Genomic DNA, 18900 nt, shown 5'->3' on the forward strand with positions numbered 1-18900 from the left:
CTCCAGATCTCAGTCCAATCAAGAATCTGTGGGATGTGCTTGAAAAACAAGTCTGATCTATGGAGGCCCCTCCTCACAACTTACAATGGGCTTGTGAGCATCATAACTAGACCACAGAGCAATGGAAGAAGGTGTCCTGGTCTGATGAATTCAAGAATGGTTTGAGGAGCACAGCAGCAAGTTTGAGGTGTTGATTTAGCCTCTAAATTCTCCAGATCTCAATTTAATTAAGCATCTATGGGATGTACTGGAAAAACAAATCCGATCCATGGAGGCCCCATCTCACAACTTACAATGGACTTGTGAACATTAGAACTGGAACATGGAGCAATTGAAGAAAGAATAATTCAAGAATGGTTTGAGGAGCACAGCAACAAGTTTGAGGTGTTGACTTGGCCTCCACATTCTCCAGATCTCATTCTAATTAGGCATCTGTAAGATGTGCTGGAAAAACAAGTCTGATCCATGGAGGCCCCACCTCACAACGTACAATGGGCTTGTGAGCATCAGAACTGGACCACGGAGCAATGAAAGAATGTGGCCTGATCTGATGAATTCAAGAATGGTTTGAGGAGCACAGCAACAAGTTTGAGGTGTTGACTTGGCCTCCACATTCTCCAGATCTCAGTCCAATCAAGCATCTGTGGGATGTGCTGGAAAGACAAGTCTGATCCATGGAGGCCTCACCTCATAACCTATGATGGGCTTGTGAGCATCATAACTGTGCCACAGAGCAATGGCAGAAGGTGGCCTTGTATGATGAATTCAAGAATGGTTTGAGGAGCACAGCAGCAAGTTTGAGGTGTTGATTTGGCCTCTAAATTCTCCAGATCTCAATCTAATTAAGCATCTATGGGATGTACTGGAAAGACAAGTCTGATCCATGGAGGCCCCAACTTACAATGGACTTGTGAACATCAGAACTGGACCATGGAGCAATTGAAGAAAGTTGCCTGATCTGATTAATTCCAGAATGGTTTGAGGAGCACAGCAACAAGTTTGAGGTGTTGACTTGGCCTCCACATTCTCCAGATCTCATTCTAATTAAGCATCTGTAAGATGTGCTGGAAAAACAAGTCTGATCCATGGAGGCCCCACCTCAAAACTTACAATCTGCTTGTGAGCATTAGAACTGGACCACAGAGCAATGGAAGAAGGTGGTCTTGTATGGTGAATTCAAGAATGGTTTGAGGAGCACAGCAACAAGTTTGAGGTGTTGACTTGGCCTCCAAATTCTCCAGATCTCAGTCTAATTAAGCATCTATGGGATGCACTGGAAAAACAAGTCTGATCCATGGAGGCCCCAACTTACAATGGGCTTGTGAGCATTAGAACTGGACCACAGAGCAATGGAAGAAGGTGGCCTTGTATGATGAATTCAAGAATGGTTTGAGGAACACAGGAACAAGTTTGAGATGTTGACTTGGCCTCTAAATTCTCCAGATCTCAATCTAATTAAGCATCTGTAAGATGTGCTGGAAAAACAAGTCCGATCCATGGAGGCCCCACCTCACAACTTACAAATGGACTTGTGAACATCAGAACTGGACCATGGAGCAATTGAAGAAAGTGGCCTGCTCTGATTAATTCCAGAATGGTTTGAGGAGCACAGCAACAAGTTTGAGGTGTTGACTTGGCCTCCACATTCTCCAGATCTCAGTCTAATTAAGCATCTATGGGATGTACTGGAAAAACAAGTCTGATCCATGGAGGCCCCACCTCACAACTTACAATGGGCTTGTGAGCATTAGAACTGGACCATAGAGCAATTGAAGAAAGAATAATTCAAGAATGGTTTGAGGAGCACAGCAACAAGTTTGAGGTGTTGACTTGGCCTCCACATTCTCCAGATCTCATTCTAATTAAGCATCTGTAAGATGTGCTGGAAAAACAAGTCTGATCCATGGAGGACCCACCTGACAACTTACAGGACTTAAAGGATCTGCTACTGACGGCTTGGTGCCAGATACCACAGCCTACCTTCAGAGGTCTAGTGGTGTCCATGCCTCGATGGGTTATGTTGGGTGATCATAATGTAATGGCAGATTGGTGCATTATTATACGAAGAACATCTCTCATTCATTCCTTTTTTAATAGGCTGCACCAGCATCTCATTTATCCCTTCACATCACTGGGGGGGGGGGGGGGCAGCAACCTGACTGAGGCATGAGGCACGCCAAGCCTCGGCGGTATGTCAGTCATGGGTAGGCCCTTCTCATTCATGAAAGGATTCCCCGCCATCATGTCACGTAATTAGTCCCGTTCCCGGTCTATGCGCTCCTAATTTGCAGCCAGTGATATGATAATTATAATATGTTTAGCCTGTGGCCAGAATGAGTGTAATTAAAAGGAAGCAGGCTGTTAATTATCGACTAAAATGGAGGTCCCAAGGCAGCTTCCCTCCTCCAATCAGGATCATCGGATAAAAACAGATCGGATACTTTGTAATCTATATATTCACCTCCGAGGCAACTCCTTAAGTTTCACATTTAAATAAAAAAAAAAAAAGAAAAAAAAGAAGTTTCTCATTTCCCAGGACTGTTGTGCAGCCTATCACTCCTGTCCTGGTCAGGGATGGATGGAGGCCCCTCCTGCCCCAGGCCCTGTAGCAGGGGCCCCTCTCATCAACACGATAACCACATTCTTAAATAATGCCCTTCTGTTTTCATTACTTATCTTTTTTCAGATCCGGTGATGTCATCACTGGGTCACTATGCTTCTCTATGCAATGCGGGCAGACTGTGGGAGGGGCCAGAGGGGTGCTGTACTTAGCTTCCAGAAAACATCACAGCCCTCTGATGATGCCGGATGTCCTCCAGCCAGGAAATGAGGCGTGGCTCTCTCTGTCTTGCTGCAGCTTCTAATGCACATGGTGATAAGCTTGCAGTGTGCAGTGAGTAAGGTCAGGTTCACACCTTGTGCATGTTGGAAATGTGTGCAAAATGACACGCTTTCCTGACATGCACTGAAACGCGTTGCCCGGGATGCGCGGCATTGCCATTGACTGTCAACTGCCACATCTGCTAACGAGCGCATTTTTGCGTGCACAAAACTGTGTGCTGCTGCAGCACCATGCGGTACGTTGTGATGCCCACTGAAATGAATGGGCTGCCCTGCATATGTAGCGCCGTAACGCACGTCGTGGCGCCACAATTGGGTGATTCTCTGTAAATCAGACCTCCCTGCAGATGAATCTGGCATCATCGAATTTTAGTGTTTTCCCGATTCTATCAGCACTCCCAAGAAGCAATTAGAGAAAGTATATCTCACGAAGTGACCCCCCCCCCCACAAATCTGCTAACGAGCGCATTTTTGTGTGCACCAAACTGTGTAGTGCTGCAGCACCATGCATTACGTTGTGGTGCGATTTTAGTAAAGGGTCAAGGACTTTTTTTTTCCACATTTCTCACACATAGGACAGCCCACTGAAATGAATGGGCTGCCCTGCATATGTAGCGTCATAACGCACGTTGTGGCGCCACGTGGTGATTCTCTGCAAACCAGACTTCCCTGCAGATGAATCTGGCATCATCGAGTTTTCATGTTCTCCCGAGTCTATCAGCACTCTCAAGAAGCAATTACAGAAAGTATTTCTTGATAAGTGACAACCAGGGGCGGGCTGACAACTCATGGGGCCCCCCGGGCAATAGGGGATCATGGGGCCCCTGTGTCCTTGCCCAAACTCAAAAAAACCTATGAAAAAGGTACCAGGGGCATCTGATGGGGCCTCCTACTGACCCCGGCCCTCGGGCAGTGCCCGAGTTTCCAAATGGTCAGTCCACCCCTGGTGACAACCCCACAAATCTGCTAACGAGCGCATTTTTGCGTGCACCAAACTGTGTACTGCTGCCGCACCATGCGTTACGTTGTGGTGGGATTTTAGTAAAGGGTCAGGGACTTCTTTTCCACATTTCTCGCACATAGGACAGCCCACTGAAATGAATGGGCTGCCCTGCATATGTAGCGCCGTAACGCACGTCGTGGCGCCACAGTTGGGTGATTCTCTGCAAACCAGACCTCCCTGCAGATGAATCCGGCATCATCAAATTTTCATGTTCTCCTGATTCTATCAGCACTCTCAAGAAGCAATTACAGAAAGTATTTCTCGATAAGTGACCCCCCCACAAATCTGCTAACGAGCGCATTTTTGTGTGCACCAAACTGTGCGCTGCTGCCGCACCATACGGTACGTTGTGGTGAGATTTTCAAAAAGGGTCAGGGACTTCTTTTCCACATTTCTCGCACATAGGACAGCCCACTGAAATGAATGGGCTGCCCTGCATATGTAGCGCCGTAACGCACGTCGTGGCGCCACAGTTGGGTGATTCCCTGCAAACTAGACCTCCCTGCAGATGAATCCGGCATCATCAAGAAGCAATTACAGAAAGTATTTCTCGATAAGTGACAACCAGGGGTGGACTGACAACTCATGGGGCCCCCGGGCAATAGGGGATCATGGGGCCCCTGTGTCCTTGCCCAAACTCAAAAAAGCCTATGAAAAAGGTACCAGGGGCATCTCATGGGGCCCCCTACTGACCCCGGGCCCTCAATAGGGGATCATGGGGCCCCTGTGTCCTTGCCCAAACTCAAAAAAGCCTATGAAAAAGGTACCAGGGGCATCTCATGGGGCCCCCTACTGACCCCGGGCCCTCAATAGGGGATCATGGGGCCCCTGTGTCCTTGCCCAAACTCAAAAAAGCCTATGAAAAAGGTACCAGGGGCATCTCATGGGGCCCCCTACTAACCCCGGGCCCCCGGGCAGTGCCCGAGTTTCCAAATGGTCAGTCCGCCCCTGGTGACAACCCCACAAATCTGCTAACAAGCGCATTTTTGCGTGCACCAAACTGTGTGCTGCTGCCGCACCATGCGTTACGTTGTGGTGGGATTTTTGAAAAGGGTCAGGGACTTCTTTTCCACATTTCTCGCACATAAGACAGCCCACTGAAATGAATGGGCTGCGCTGCATATGTAGCGCCGTAACGCACGTCGTGGCGCCACAGTTGAGCGATTCCCTGCAAATCAGACTTCCCTGCAGATGAATCCGGCAGCACCGAATTTTCCCGTTCTCTTGATTCGATCAGCACCCCCGGAGAAGCAATTACAAAAAGTGTTTCTGGATAAGTGACAACCCCGTGCAGATCAGAAGGAGTTTTTTCCCCGAACAGGAGAATCACTCAATTGTCTTCTTGGCATTTTCTGCTCCTCTTTTTGCTGATTTGAATGTCATCGGACGCGGAGGAGAGGGAAGACGCGGTGTTATTTTTTTTCCCAGAATATTGTTCTCATCATGTTGTTTGTACGGTGTGAGTGGGGAATTAGGTCTCCGAGTGGCAGTCTTGAAGGAGACGCTCTGACAGTCGGAGTGACGCTGTTTCCTCCGGGGGTACAGACGCTAGAAAACAGTCGGTCTCTGGCGAGCCAGTCACTCTGTCTGCTGAGCCAATTTACAGCTCCCGCTTTCCACGGTGCTGCACGGTAGACACACGGACGCGACCTTGAAAGCTTTTTTTTTTTTTAAGTTAAACATTCTGAAAACATTTTTTAGTTTCCTTTCAATACAATTTTCTCCCAGGATCAGAATCTTAAAGGACAACCATAGTGAAATATATTGAATTCTGGTCACTGTGTGGGGCCAGTAGTTGTTATGACAGTATGCAGGGTGTCAGTGCTAAAGATTAGCCTGTTTATAATTTGCCTCCTTTCCCATTTAATCAACGTAATCGTGTCATTTTTACATACAATTTTTCATTGTCATCACTGGGTCTCTGTGTTCTCTATGCAGTGCAGGCAGATCATGGCTGGTGGGAGGGGCCAGCAGGGTGCTGTACATAGCTTCCTGAAAAAAAAAAAATCACAGCACCCTGCCTCAGTACTCCTCAATCCTGATACAAGCAGTAGGCTGGCTCTTGGGAGGAGTTACGCAAATCAAAATACTGTGATGGGTGGATGTCAGTCTGGTGGAGTGGGCGTTCCAAGGCAGGCTGGATTTGGTTTTAAATACACTTTTCAAGTGGAGGGAGAAAGAAAGAAAGCACTTTTAATGGAGGACATGATAGTGACACCAGGGGGACATAAGGGTGGCACCGGGGGGACATAATGATTCCACTGGCAGATATACTGGAGGCAATAGGGGGGGCATAATGATGGCACTAATGTGACATGGTAGCACTGGGAGACATAATGGAGGCACTGGAGTGATATGGTGGCACTGGGGTAATATAATGGAGGCACTGGAGTGATATGGTGGCTCTGGGGTAATATAATGGAGGCACTGGGGTGATATGGTGGCTCTGGGGTAATATAATGGAGGCACTGGGGTGATATGGTGGCTCTGGGGTAATATAATGGAGGCACTGGAGTGATATGGTGGCTCTGGGGTAATATAATGGAGGCACTGGAATGACATGGTGGCTCTGGGGTAATATAATGGAGGCACTGGAATGACATGGTGGCACTGGGGTAATATAATGGATGCACTGGAATGACATGGTGGCTCTGGGGTAATATAATGGAGGCATTAGGGTGACATGGTTGCTCTGGGGTAATATAATGGAGGCACTGGGGTGATATGGCGGCACTGAGGTAATATAATGGAGGCACTGGGGTGATATGGTGGCACTGGGGTAATATAATGGAGGCACTGGAGTGATATGGTGGCACTGGGGTAATATAATGGAGGCACTGGAGTGACATGGTGGCTCTGCGGTAATATAATGGAGGCACTGGAATGACATGGTGGCTCTGGGGTAATATAATGGAGGCACTGGAGTGACATGATGGCACTGGGGTAATATAATGGAGGCACTGGAGTGATATGGTGGCTCTGGGGTAATATAATGGAGGCACTGGAGTGATATGGTGGCTCTGAGATAATATAATGGAGGCACTGGAGTGATATGGTGGCACTGGGGTAATATAATGGAGGCACTGGAGTGATATGGTGGCTCTGGGATAATATAATGGAGGCACTGGAGTGATATGGTGGCACTGGGGTAATATAATGGAGGTACTGGAGTGATATGGTGGCACTGGGGTAATATAATGGAGGCACTGGAATGACATGGTGGCTCTGGGGTAATATAATGGAGGCATTAGGGTGACATGGTGGCTCTGGGGTAATATAATGGAGGCACTGGGGTGATATGGCGGCACTGAGGTAATATAATGGAGGCACTGGGGTGATATGGTGGCACTGGGGTAATATAATGGAGGCACTGGAATGACATGGTGGCTCTGGGGTAATATAATGGAGGCACTGGAATGACATGGTGGCACTGGGGTAATATAATGGATGCACTGGAATGACATGGTGGCTCTGGGGTAATATAATGGAGGCACTGGGGTGATATGGTGGCACTGAGGTAATATAATGGAGGCACTGGAATGACATGGTGGCTCTGGGGTAATATAATGGAGGCATTAGGGTGACATGGTGGCTATAGGGTAATAGAATGGAGGCACTGGAATGACATGGTGGCTCTGGGGTTATATAATGGAGGCACTGGAATGACATGGTGGCTCTGGGGTAATATAATGGAGGCACTGGCATGACATGGAGGTGCCAGTGGGACATAATGGTGGCCCTGTGGTGACATGGTGGCACTGGGGTGGCATAATGGTGGCATTGGAGTGACATGGTAGTGCTGGGGGGACATAATGGTGGCACTTGCATGACATGGTGGCTCTGGGGGGCATAAGGGAGGCACTGGAGGACATAGTGGCACTGAGATAGGGTGGTTCGAGAGGGACATAATGGTGGTACTAGGGTGGCATAATGGTGGCACTAGAGTGACATGATGGTGCTGGGGGTACATATTGGTGGTATTGTGGCTGTACTATGGTGCCAGGGTAACATAATGTTGCCACTGGAGTGACATGGTGGTGCTGGGGGTACATAATGGTGGCAATGCTGTGATAAGGTGGTGCTAGGAGGACATAATTGTGGCACTTGGGTGATATGGTGGCACGGGGGTGGCATAATGGTGGCACTGGAGTGACATGGTAGTGCTGGTGGGACATAATGGTGGCACTAGGGTGACATGGTAGCACTGGGAGATATAATAGTGGCCCTGGAGCGACAAGTTGGCTCAGAGGGACATAACGGAGACACAGTATTGCAAATGGGGTGACATGGTGGTGCTTAGGGAATGTAATGGTGGCACTGGGGTGACATGATGTCACTGGAGTGACAAGTAGGCACTGGGGGATACATAATGGTGGAATTTCTGTGATAAGGTGGTGCTAGGGGGACATAATGGTGGCACTAGGGTGACATGGTGGCACTGGGGTGACATAATGGTGCTGGGGGGGGCATAGTGGTGGCACTAAGGCGACATAGTGGTGCTGGTGGGACATAATGGTAGCCCCGGGGTTTAAATCTATTTTCAAGAGAAAGGGAGAAAGAAAGAAAGCACTTTGATGGGGAAATGATGGCAGCCCTGTGAGTTATAATGGTGTCACTGGCACTGGGTGACATAATGGTGATGCTGGCGTGCCATGGTAGAGGTGGGGGACATAATGGAGGAACTGGAGGACATAATGGGGGCATTATGGGGCATAATGGTGGCACTAGGATGACATAGTAGAGCTAGGGGACATAATGGAGGCACTGGAGGACATAATGGGGGCGTTACAGAGCATAACAGTGGTACTAGGATGACATAGTAGTGCTAGGGGACATAATGGAGGCACTGGAGGATATAATGGGGGCATTATGGGGCATAATGGTGGTACTAGGATGACATGGTAGAGTTAGGGGGCATAATGGAGGCACTGGAGGAGATAATGGGGGCATTATGGGGCATAATGGTGGTATTAGGATGGCATAGTGGAGCTGGGGTACATAGTGGAGGCACTGGAGGACATAATGGGGGCATTATGGGGCATAATGGTGGTACTGGGATGACATGGTAGAGCTGGGGGACATAATGGAGGCACTGGAGGACATAATGGGGGCATTATGGGGCATAATGGTGGTACTAGGATGACATAGTAGAGTTAGGGGACAAAATGGAGGCACTGGAGGACATAAATGGGGCGTTATGGGGCATAATGGTGGTACTAGAATGACATAGTAGAGCTGGGGGACATAATGGAGGCACTGGAGGACATAATGGGGGCGTTATGGGGCACAATGGTGGTACTAGGATGACATGGTAGAGCTGGGGGACATAACGGAGGCACTGGAGGACATAATGGGGGCGTTATGGGGCACAATGGTGGTACTAGGATGGCATGGTAGAGCTGGGGGGCATAAGGGAGGCACTGGAGGACATAGTGGCACTGAGATAGGGTGGTTCGAGAGGGACATAATGGTGGTACTAGGGTGGCATAATGGTGGCACTAGAGTGACATGATGGTGCTGGGGGTACATATTGGTGGTATTGTGGCTGTACTATGGTGCCAGGGTAACATAATGTTGCCACTGGAGTGACATGGTGGTGCTGGGGGTACATAATGGTGGCAATGCTGTGATAAGGTGGTGCTAGGAGGACATAATTGTGGCACTTGGGTGATATGGTGGCACGGGGGTGGCATAATGGTGGCACTGGAGTGACATGGTAGTGCTGGTGGGACATAATGGTGGCACTAGGGTGACATGGTAGCACTGGGAGATATAATAGTGGCCCTGGAGCGACAAGTTGGCTCAGAGGGACATAACGGAGACACAGTATTGCAAATGGGGTGACATGGTGGTGCTTAGGGAATGTAATGGTGGCACTGGGTTGACATGATGTCACTGGAGTGACAAGTAGGCACTGGGGGATACATAATGGTGGAATTTCTGTGATAAGGTGGTGCTAGGGGGACATAATGGTGGCACTAGGGTGACATGGTGGCACTGGGGTGACATAATGGTGCTGGGGGGGGCATAGTGGTGGCACTAAGGCGACATAGTGGTGCTGGTGGGACATAATGGTAGCCCCGGGGTTTAAATCTATTTTCAAGAGAAAGGGAGAAAGAAAGAAAGCACTTTGATGGGGAAATGATGGCAGCCCTGTGAGTTATAATGGTGTCACTGGCACTGGGTGACATAATGGTGATGCTGGCGTGCCATGGTAGAGGTGGGGGACATAATGGAGGAACTGGAGGACATAATGGGGGCATTATGGGGCATAATGGTGGCACTAGGATGACATAGTAGAGCTAGGGGACATAATGGAGGCACTGGAGGACATAATGGGGGCGTTACAGAGCATAACAGTGGTACTAGGATGACATAGTAGTGCTAGGGGACATAATGGAGGCACTGGAGGATATAATGGGGGCATTATGGGGCATAATGGTGGTACTAGGATGACATGGTAGAGTTAGGGGGCATAATGGAGGCACTGGAGGAGATAATGGGGGCATTATGGGGCATAATGGTGGTATTAGGATGGCATAGTGGAGCTGGGGTACATAGTGGAGGCACTGGAGGACATAATGGGGGCATTATGGGGCATAATGGTGGTACTGGGATGACATGGTAGAGCTGGGGGACATAATGGAGGCACTGGAGGACATAATGGGGGCATTATGGGGCATAATGGTGGTACTAGGATGACATAGTAGAGTTAGGGGACAAAATGGAGGCACTGGAGGACATAAATGGGGCGTTATGGGGCATAATGGTGGTACTAGAATGACATAGTAGAGCTGGGGGACATAATGGAGGCACTGGAGGACATAATGGGGGCGTTATGGGGCACAATGGTGGTACTAGGATGACATGGTAGAGCTGGGGGACATAACGGAGGCACTGGAGGACATAATGGGGGCGTTATGGGGCACAATGGTGGTACTAGGATGGCATGGTAGAGCTGGGGGACATAATGGAGGCACTGGAGGACATAATGGGGGCGTTATGGGGCACAATGGTGGTACTAGGATGACATGGTAGAGCTGGGGGACATAACGGAGGCACTGGAGGACATAATGGGGGCGTTATGGGGCACAATGGTGGTACTAGGATGGCATGGTAGAGCTGGGGGACATAATGGAGGCACTGGAGGACATAATGGGGGCATTATGGGGCATAATGGTGGTACTGGGATGACATGGTAGAGCTGGGGGACATAACGGAGGCACTGTAGGACATAATGGGGGCATTATGGGGCATAATGGTGGTACTGGGATGACATAGTAGAGCTAGGGGACATAATGGAGGCACTGGAGGACATAATGGGGGCATTATGGGGTATAATGGTGGTACTGGGATGACATGGTAAAATTGGGGGACATAATGGAGGCAGTGGAGGACATAATGGGGGCTTTATGGGACATAATGGTGGCACTAGGATGACATAGTAGAGCTAGGGGACATAATGGAGGCACTGGAGAACATAATGGGGCATTATGGGGCATAATGGTGGTACTAGTATGACATAGTAGAGCTAGGGGACATAATGGAGGCACTGGAGGACATAATGGGGGCATTATGGGGCATAATGGTGGTACTAGGATGACATAGTAGAGCTGGGGGACATAACGGAGGCACTGGAGGACATAATGGGGGCATTATGGAGCATAATGGTGGTACTGGGATGACATAGTAGAGCTGGGGAACATAAAGGAGGCACTGGAGAACATAATGGGGGCATTATGGGGCATAATGGTGGTACTGGGATGACATGGTAGAGCTGGGGGACATAACGGAGGCACTGGAGGACATAATGGGGGCGTTATGGGGCATAATGGTGGTACTGGGGTGACATAGTAGAGCTAGGGGACATAACAGAGGCACTGGAAGACATAATGGGGGCATTATGGGGCATAATGGTGGTACTGGGATGACATAGTGGAGCTGGGGGACATAATGGAGGCACTGTAGGACATAATGGGGGCATAATGGTGGTACTAGGATGACATGGTAGAACTGGGGGACATAACGGAGGCACCGTAGGACATAATGGGGACATAATGGGGGCATTATGGGGCATAACGGTGGTATTAGGATGACATAGTAGAGCTAGGGGACATAATGGAGGCACTGGAGGACATAATGGGGGCGTTATGGGGCATAATGGTGGTATTAGGATGACATAGTAGAGCTAGGGGACATAATGGAGGCACTGGAGGACATAATGGAGGCACTGGAGGACATAATGGGAGCGTTATGGGGCATAATGGTGGTACTGGGATGACATGGTAGAGCTAGGGGACATAATGGAGGCACTGGAGGAGATAATGGGGGCATTATGGGACATAATGGTGGTACTGGGAGAGCTAGGGGACATAATGGAGGCACTGTAGGACATAATGGGGGCATTCTGGGGCATAATGGTGGTATTAGGATGACATAGTAGAGCTAGGGGACATAATGGAGGCACTGGAGCAGATAATGGGGGCATTATGGGACATAATGGTGGTACTGGGAGAGCTAGGGGACATAATGGAGGCACTGGAGGACATAATGGGGGCGTTATGGGGAATAATGGTGGTACTGGGATGACATAGTAGAGCTAGGGGATATAATGGAGGCACTGTAGGACATAATGGGGGCATTATGGGGCATAATGGTGGTACTGGGAGAGCTAGGGGACATAATGGAGGCACTGGAGGACATAATGGGGGGCGTTATGGGGAATAATGGTGGTACTGGGATGACATAGTAGAGCTAGGGGACATAATGGAGGCACTGTAGGACATAATGGGGGCATTATGGGGCATAATGGTGGTACTGGGATGACATGGTGACCCTGAATGGTGGCTGAACAAAGATGGTTTTGTCCTTCTGTATAGAAAATCAGGAGGAACACGAATATAGGTAATATACCTGCAGGTATTACACATTGCTGAGAATGTTGCACTTCACGTGAAAAGCAGATGTGATAATAGGTGTGCATTAACTACGGCAAATAGCCAGGGCTCGCCTGCAGTTGATTGTAACCTTCGATGTGAAAGCTCACGCTGCTCAGTAGCAAACTACTAAAGGTGCATTACCTGATCATCGAACTCCACTGGTAATGTTGTCTCCTAATTGGAGTTCTGGTTTAATGGTTGTTGTGCATTAAGAGGAAAATAATTTAGAGGCTGCAATAAACATGCATGGAATATAAATCCCGCATTCCGATATTTCCTCATAAGAGCGAATGGGCTGAAAGCGAAGTCTTTTAGCGCCTGTTAATTACCGTTCTGGTTAGAGCTCCTTCGCAGGCTGGGATGAGTGAGTACTTTCATCTTCTCAGCAATGATATCTATTTTCTGCACTTCACACAACTGTTTGCTGCATTTTATCATGCCTTTGCTCGGCGGTTCAAGTTGTTTTTCATTTTTCACCAAAAAAATGTTTCTGGTCTGCGATGAAGGCGCCTTCAAAGCCTTCAGATGAAAGTCGGGCTTCTTCGCCTTTGCAAAGCCATATTGGCATGGCGGCTTAGGATGGTGATGGCTCGAGAGTCTATGAAGGCTGCCAGTGAACACTTCATTAGGAATCGCTTAGCAAAGTGAAGTCTTCTTATAACTGAAGTCTCATTCAGTCACATATCCCCCAAAAAAGAGGACTATTCCTCATTTCAAGACCATGGGCGGAGCCATGCAAATCATTCATGTATGCCCTATCAGCCAGATGCCTGTCCAGAAATACTGGTGTACTGTTATGGAGCTCTCTGGTGGTAGGCGCGGGTGTTCCCATAGAACATGGAGTCTAAATGGCAGTTGGTCTTCACCAAAAGGCCACCTGGAGTCTTCACCAAAGCTCCTGATGGTGGGAATAGACTGGAAACTCTAGTGGTCACTGGTTTTGTTTGATGCAAACTTGCACCAGGTCACGATCCTCACCAAGAGATTGCTGGAACAGAAGCGCAACGGAGTGGGCACTGTTTAGGAGGTAATAGACAAGTGAGTAGTTGGGTTCAGGCAGAGGTTATTCCAGGCAGTAGGCAAGAGAGTAGTCAGGTCAAAGCAGAGGCTGTGGCAGGTAAAAAACAAGAGAGCAGTCAGGTCTAGGCAGAGGTCATTGCAAGCAGCAGGCGAGGGAGTATGCAGATCCAGCCAGAGGTCGTAGCAGGCAACAGATAAGAGAGTAGTCAGGTCCAGGAAGAAGTCATGGCAGGCAACAGATAAGAGAGTAGTCAAGTCCAGGCAGTGGTAATCACAGGAGGCAAGAAAGAGAGTAGACAGGTCTGAGCAGAGGTTGAGGCAGGTAGCAAAGAAGAGAGTAATCAGGTCCAGGCAGAGGTCAGGACAGACAACAGGCAAAAAAAAAGTAGTCTGGTCCAGGCAGAGGTCTTCTCAGGTGGCAGGTGAGAGAGTAGTCTGGTCTGGGAAGAGGTCATGGCGGGCAACAGATAAGATAGTAGTCAGGTCCTGGCAGATGTTGTGGCAGGCAGCAGACAAAAGAATATTCAGGTCTAGGCAAAGATTGTGACAGGCAGCAGGGAAGGTCTAGGCAGAGGTCATTGCAAGTGCAGGTTAGTTAGGTCCATGCAGTGGTCATCACCGGTGCCAGGCAAGACAGGTCAGGGCAGGCAACAAGCAAGAAAATTGTCAGATTTAGGGATAGATTGTGGCAGGTAGCAAAGAAGAGAGTAATCAAGTCCAGGCAGAGGTCGGGACAGGCAACAGGCAAGAGAGTAGTCTGGTCCAGGCAGGCGTCTTCTCAGGTGGCAGGTGAGAGAGTAGTCAGGTCCAAGAAGAGGTCATGGCGAGCAACAGATAAGATATTAGTCAGGTCCTAGCAGAAGTTATAGCAGGCAGTAGACAAAAGAATAGTCAGGTCTAGGCAAAGATTGTGACAGGCAGCAGGGAAGGTCTAGGCAGAGGTCATTGCAAGTGGCAGGTGAGAGAGTAGGCATGTCCAGCCAGAGGTCATGGCAGGCAACAGATAAGAGAGTAGTCAGGTCCAGGCAGTGGTCATCACAGGCGGCAAGCAAGAGAGTAGACAGGTCCTGACAGTAGTTGTCACAGGTGGCAGGTGGGAGAGAAGTCAAGTCAAGTCAGGGGTCATGGCAGGCAATAGATAAGAGAGTAGTGAGGTCTAGGTAGATGTTGTGGCAGGCAGCAGACAAAAGAATAGTCAGGTCCAGGCAAAGATTGGGACAGGCAGCAAGGAAGATAGTGGTCGGGTCTCATCAGGGGGCTAGGTAGGTGGAAAAAACAGTAGTCAGGTCCAGGCAGAGGTTTTAGCAGGAAGCAAGAGAGTAGTTAGGTCAATCCAGATCAGCAACAAACAAGCAAATGGCAGATGAATATTAAATGAATATTATAGCACTTTAACTCTTCGGTAACTGGCAGTAAGACACAGCACCAACCACTTAAAGGCTGATACTTAAATATCCTATTGGTCAAAGGGCCCTTGGTGGACAGATGTTGTCTTCATAATCATAACAATATCAGTTGCCAGTGTAAAAAAAATTGCCAGCAAATGACATTTCATTGTTGGCTTCTTTAAAGGAAAAGTTGCAGCAAATGACATTTCATTGTTGGCTTCTTTAAAGGAAAAGTAGCAGCAAATGACATTTCATTGTTGGCTTTTTTAAAGGAAAAGTTGCAGCAAATGACATTTCATTGTTGGCTTCTTTAAAGGAAAAGTAGCAGCAAATGACATTTCATTGTCGGCTTCTTTAAAGGAAAAGTTACAGCAAATGACATTTCATTGCCGGCTTCTTTAAAGGAAAAGTTGCCAGGAAATGACATTTCATTGTCGGCTTCTATAAAGGAAAAATTGCCAGCAAATGACACTTCATTGTCAGCTTCTTCAAAGGAAAAGTTGCAGCAAATGACATTTCATTGTTGGCTTCTTTAAAGGAAAAGTTGCAGCAAATGACATTTCATTGTCGGCTTCTTTAAAGGAAAAGTTGCCAGCAAATGACATTTCATTGCTGGCTTCTTTAAAGGAAAAATTGCAGCAAATGACATTTCATTGTCGGCTTCTTTAAAGGAAAAGTTGCCAGAAAATGACATTTCATTGTCGGAAAAGTTGCAGCAAATGACATTTTATTGTCGGCTTCTTTAAAAGGAAAAGTTGCCAGCAAATGACATTTCATTGTCGGCTTCTTTAAAGGAAAAGTTGACAGCAAATGACACTTCATTGTCGGCTTCTTTAAAGGAAAAGTTGCAGCAAATTACATTTCATTGTCGGCTTCTTTATAGGAAAAGTTGCAGCAAATGACATTTCATTGTCGGCTTCTTTAAAGGAAAAGTTGCAGCAAATGACATTTTATTGTTGGCTTCTTTAAAGGAAAAGTTGCGGCAAATGACATTTTATTGTTGGCTTCTTTAAAAGTTGAAGCAAATGACATTTTATTGTTGGCTTCTTTAAAAGTTGCAGCAAATGACATTTCATTGTCGGCTTCTTTAAAGGAAAAGTTGCAGCAAATGACATTTCATTGTCGGTTTCTTAAAATAATAATTAAAAAAAAAACAGCAAACAGACCCTTCCAAAGGTCTTTTGAAATACATAGCAGACTGAGAATCATGACTTCTGGTTGGTTGATACGAGTTAATTCTTCTTCCTCTGGTGGGGAATCAATTGGCCATGTAGGGTGGTGTTTTGATTCACCACCGTGTGTGCTGTAACAGAATTTTCCGGTGTCATCTCCAGTATGGGGAGCTTCATGTTAAGGTATTTTGTCGGAATAATTGTGAGCTTTCTCTAGTGTCACTCTCTAATTACCCGGGAGTAATTTCTGCACTCCTCATCGCCATTGCATCCTAATCCTTATTATTATTTTCCTGCGTCTTGAAGTTATAATGAGCTTGTGTCACGTTAACACGTCGTCATGCTTATTCTTTAATTTCCAAGAACTTGAGTGTCATTAGAGACACAGCGAATGCAACTTGAATAAATGAGAGAACAAACTGCTAATAAGATCAAAAGATGCCAACGATCTGCCATCTCCTTCCACGGCGCTAATAAGTCATCTGCTGGAGCAACAGCCACTCGCCTCTCCGCGGATTAACCTCTACTTCTCCAGCTCCATGTTCTTGTCGTCTTGGAGCTGATAGATTGGTCGGAGAAGTCATGTTTGGACTCGGACTGCTTACTCTGATTTCACTGCACACCCTGAGCGCCTCACAACGTACATTAGAAGCTGCAGCAAGTCTGTTAAAGCCCGCCTCATTTGCTGGCTGGAGGACGTGCAGCATCAGCTAGCCCAGCCATTCTTAAGACCGTTCTTCCCAGAATCCTAGGTTTTCTCCGGGGGTTGCCTGGAGTTCCTTGAGGCTGATCGACCTCATAGTTTGAGAGTCAACCCACCTCATTCTCTGTCTTTAGGAGATGCAGCATCATCTAGTGCAGCCATTTTCAAGCAGTGTTCTTGGGAACCCTAGGGTTCCTCCAGAGGTTGCCTGGAGCTCCTTGAGCTGTGGCCGATTGACCTCATATTTAATGGTCCTGCATAGTTTGGGGGTCAATGCCACTGATAGAGCCCCTCTCATTTCCTGGCTGGAGGATGTGCATCATCAGCTAGCCCAGCCATTCTCAAGCAGAGTTCCCAGGAACCCTAGGGTTCCTACAGAGGTTGCCTGGAACTCCTTGAGCTGTGGCCAATTTGACCTCATATTTAATGGTCCTGAATAGTTTGAGGGTCAATGCCACTGATAGAACCCACCTAATTTCCTGGCTGGAGGACGTGCATCATCATCTAGCCCAGCTTTTCTCAAGCAGAGCTCCCAGGTACCATAGAGTTCCTCCAGAGGTTGCCTGGAGTTCCTTGAGCTGTGGTTAATTGATCTCATATTTGATGGTCCTGAATAGTTTGAGGGTCAATGTCACTGATAGAACCCACCTCATTTCCTGGCTGAAGGACTTGCAGCATCAGCTAGCCCATCCATTCTCAAGCAGAATTCTCAGGAACACTAGGGTTCCTCCAGAGGTTGCCTGAAGTTCCTTGAGCTGTAGCTGATTGACCTCATATTTGATGGTTCTGAATAGTTTGAGGGTCAATGCCACTGATAGAACCCACCTCATTTCCTGGCTGGAGGATGTGCATCATAAGCTAGCCCAGCTATTCTCAAGCAGAGTTCTCAGGAACACTAGGGTTCCTCCAGAGGTTGCCTGAAGTTCCTTGAGCTGTAGCTGATTGACCTCTTATTTGATGGTTCTGAATAGTTTGAGGGTCAATGCCACTGATAGAACCCACCTCATTTCCTGGCTGGAGGATGTGCATCATAAGCTAGCCCAGCTATTCTCAAGCAGAGTTCTCAGGAACACTAGGGTTCCTCCAGAGGTTGCCTGAAGTTCCTTGAGCTGTAGCTGATTGACCTCTTATTTGATGGTTCTGAATAGTTTGAGGGTCAATGCCACTGATAGAACCCACCTCATTTCCTGGCTGGAGGATGTGCATCATCAGCTAGACAAGCTATTCTCAAGCAGAGTTCTCAGGAACACTAGGGTTCCTCCAGAGGTTGCCTGAAGTTCCTTGAGCTGTGGCTGATTGACCTCTTATTTGATGGTTCTGAATAGTTTGAGGGTCAATGCCACTGATAGAACCCACCTCCTTTCCAGCCATTCTCAAGCAGAGTTCTTAGGAAACTAGGGTTCTTCCAGAGGTTGCCTGAAGTTCCTTGAGCTGTGGCTGACCTCATATTTGATGGTCCTGAATAGCTCGCCATCAACTATGGGTTGGGTTGAACTGAAAGGACTTGTGTCTTTTTTCAACCAGATTGACTGACTGTAACTATGTAACTAGATTGGGTATTATTTTGTAGTTTTGTTCGTTGAAAATTCATGATTTTTTTTTTCAATATGCATTTGAAAAACCGCTGTGCAAAGATCGCATGACGTAAAAATATGCAACACCCACCATTTTACTCTCTAGGGCCACTGCTTAAAAAAAATAAAATGTTTGGGGGTTTGAAGTAGTTTTCTAGCAAAAAAAAAATATTTTTTGTAGGGGATGAATGTCAGAATTGTAACGGACTGGAACTAGTTACGTTTCAGGCCGATACTCAGGTTGTAGTGTCAGACAAAGT

The sequence above is a fragment of the Staurois parvus genome, unplaced genomic scaffold, assembly GCF_062004578.1.
Source record: "Staurois parvus isolate SC_StPar_1 unplaced genomic scaffold, SC_StPar_1.0 ptg000378l, whole genome shotgun sequence".
In the NCBI taxonomy this organism is placed as follows: domain Eukaryota; kingdom Metazoa; phylum Chordata; class Amphibia; order Anura; family Ranidae; genus Staurois; species Staurois parvus.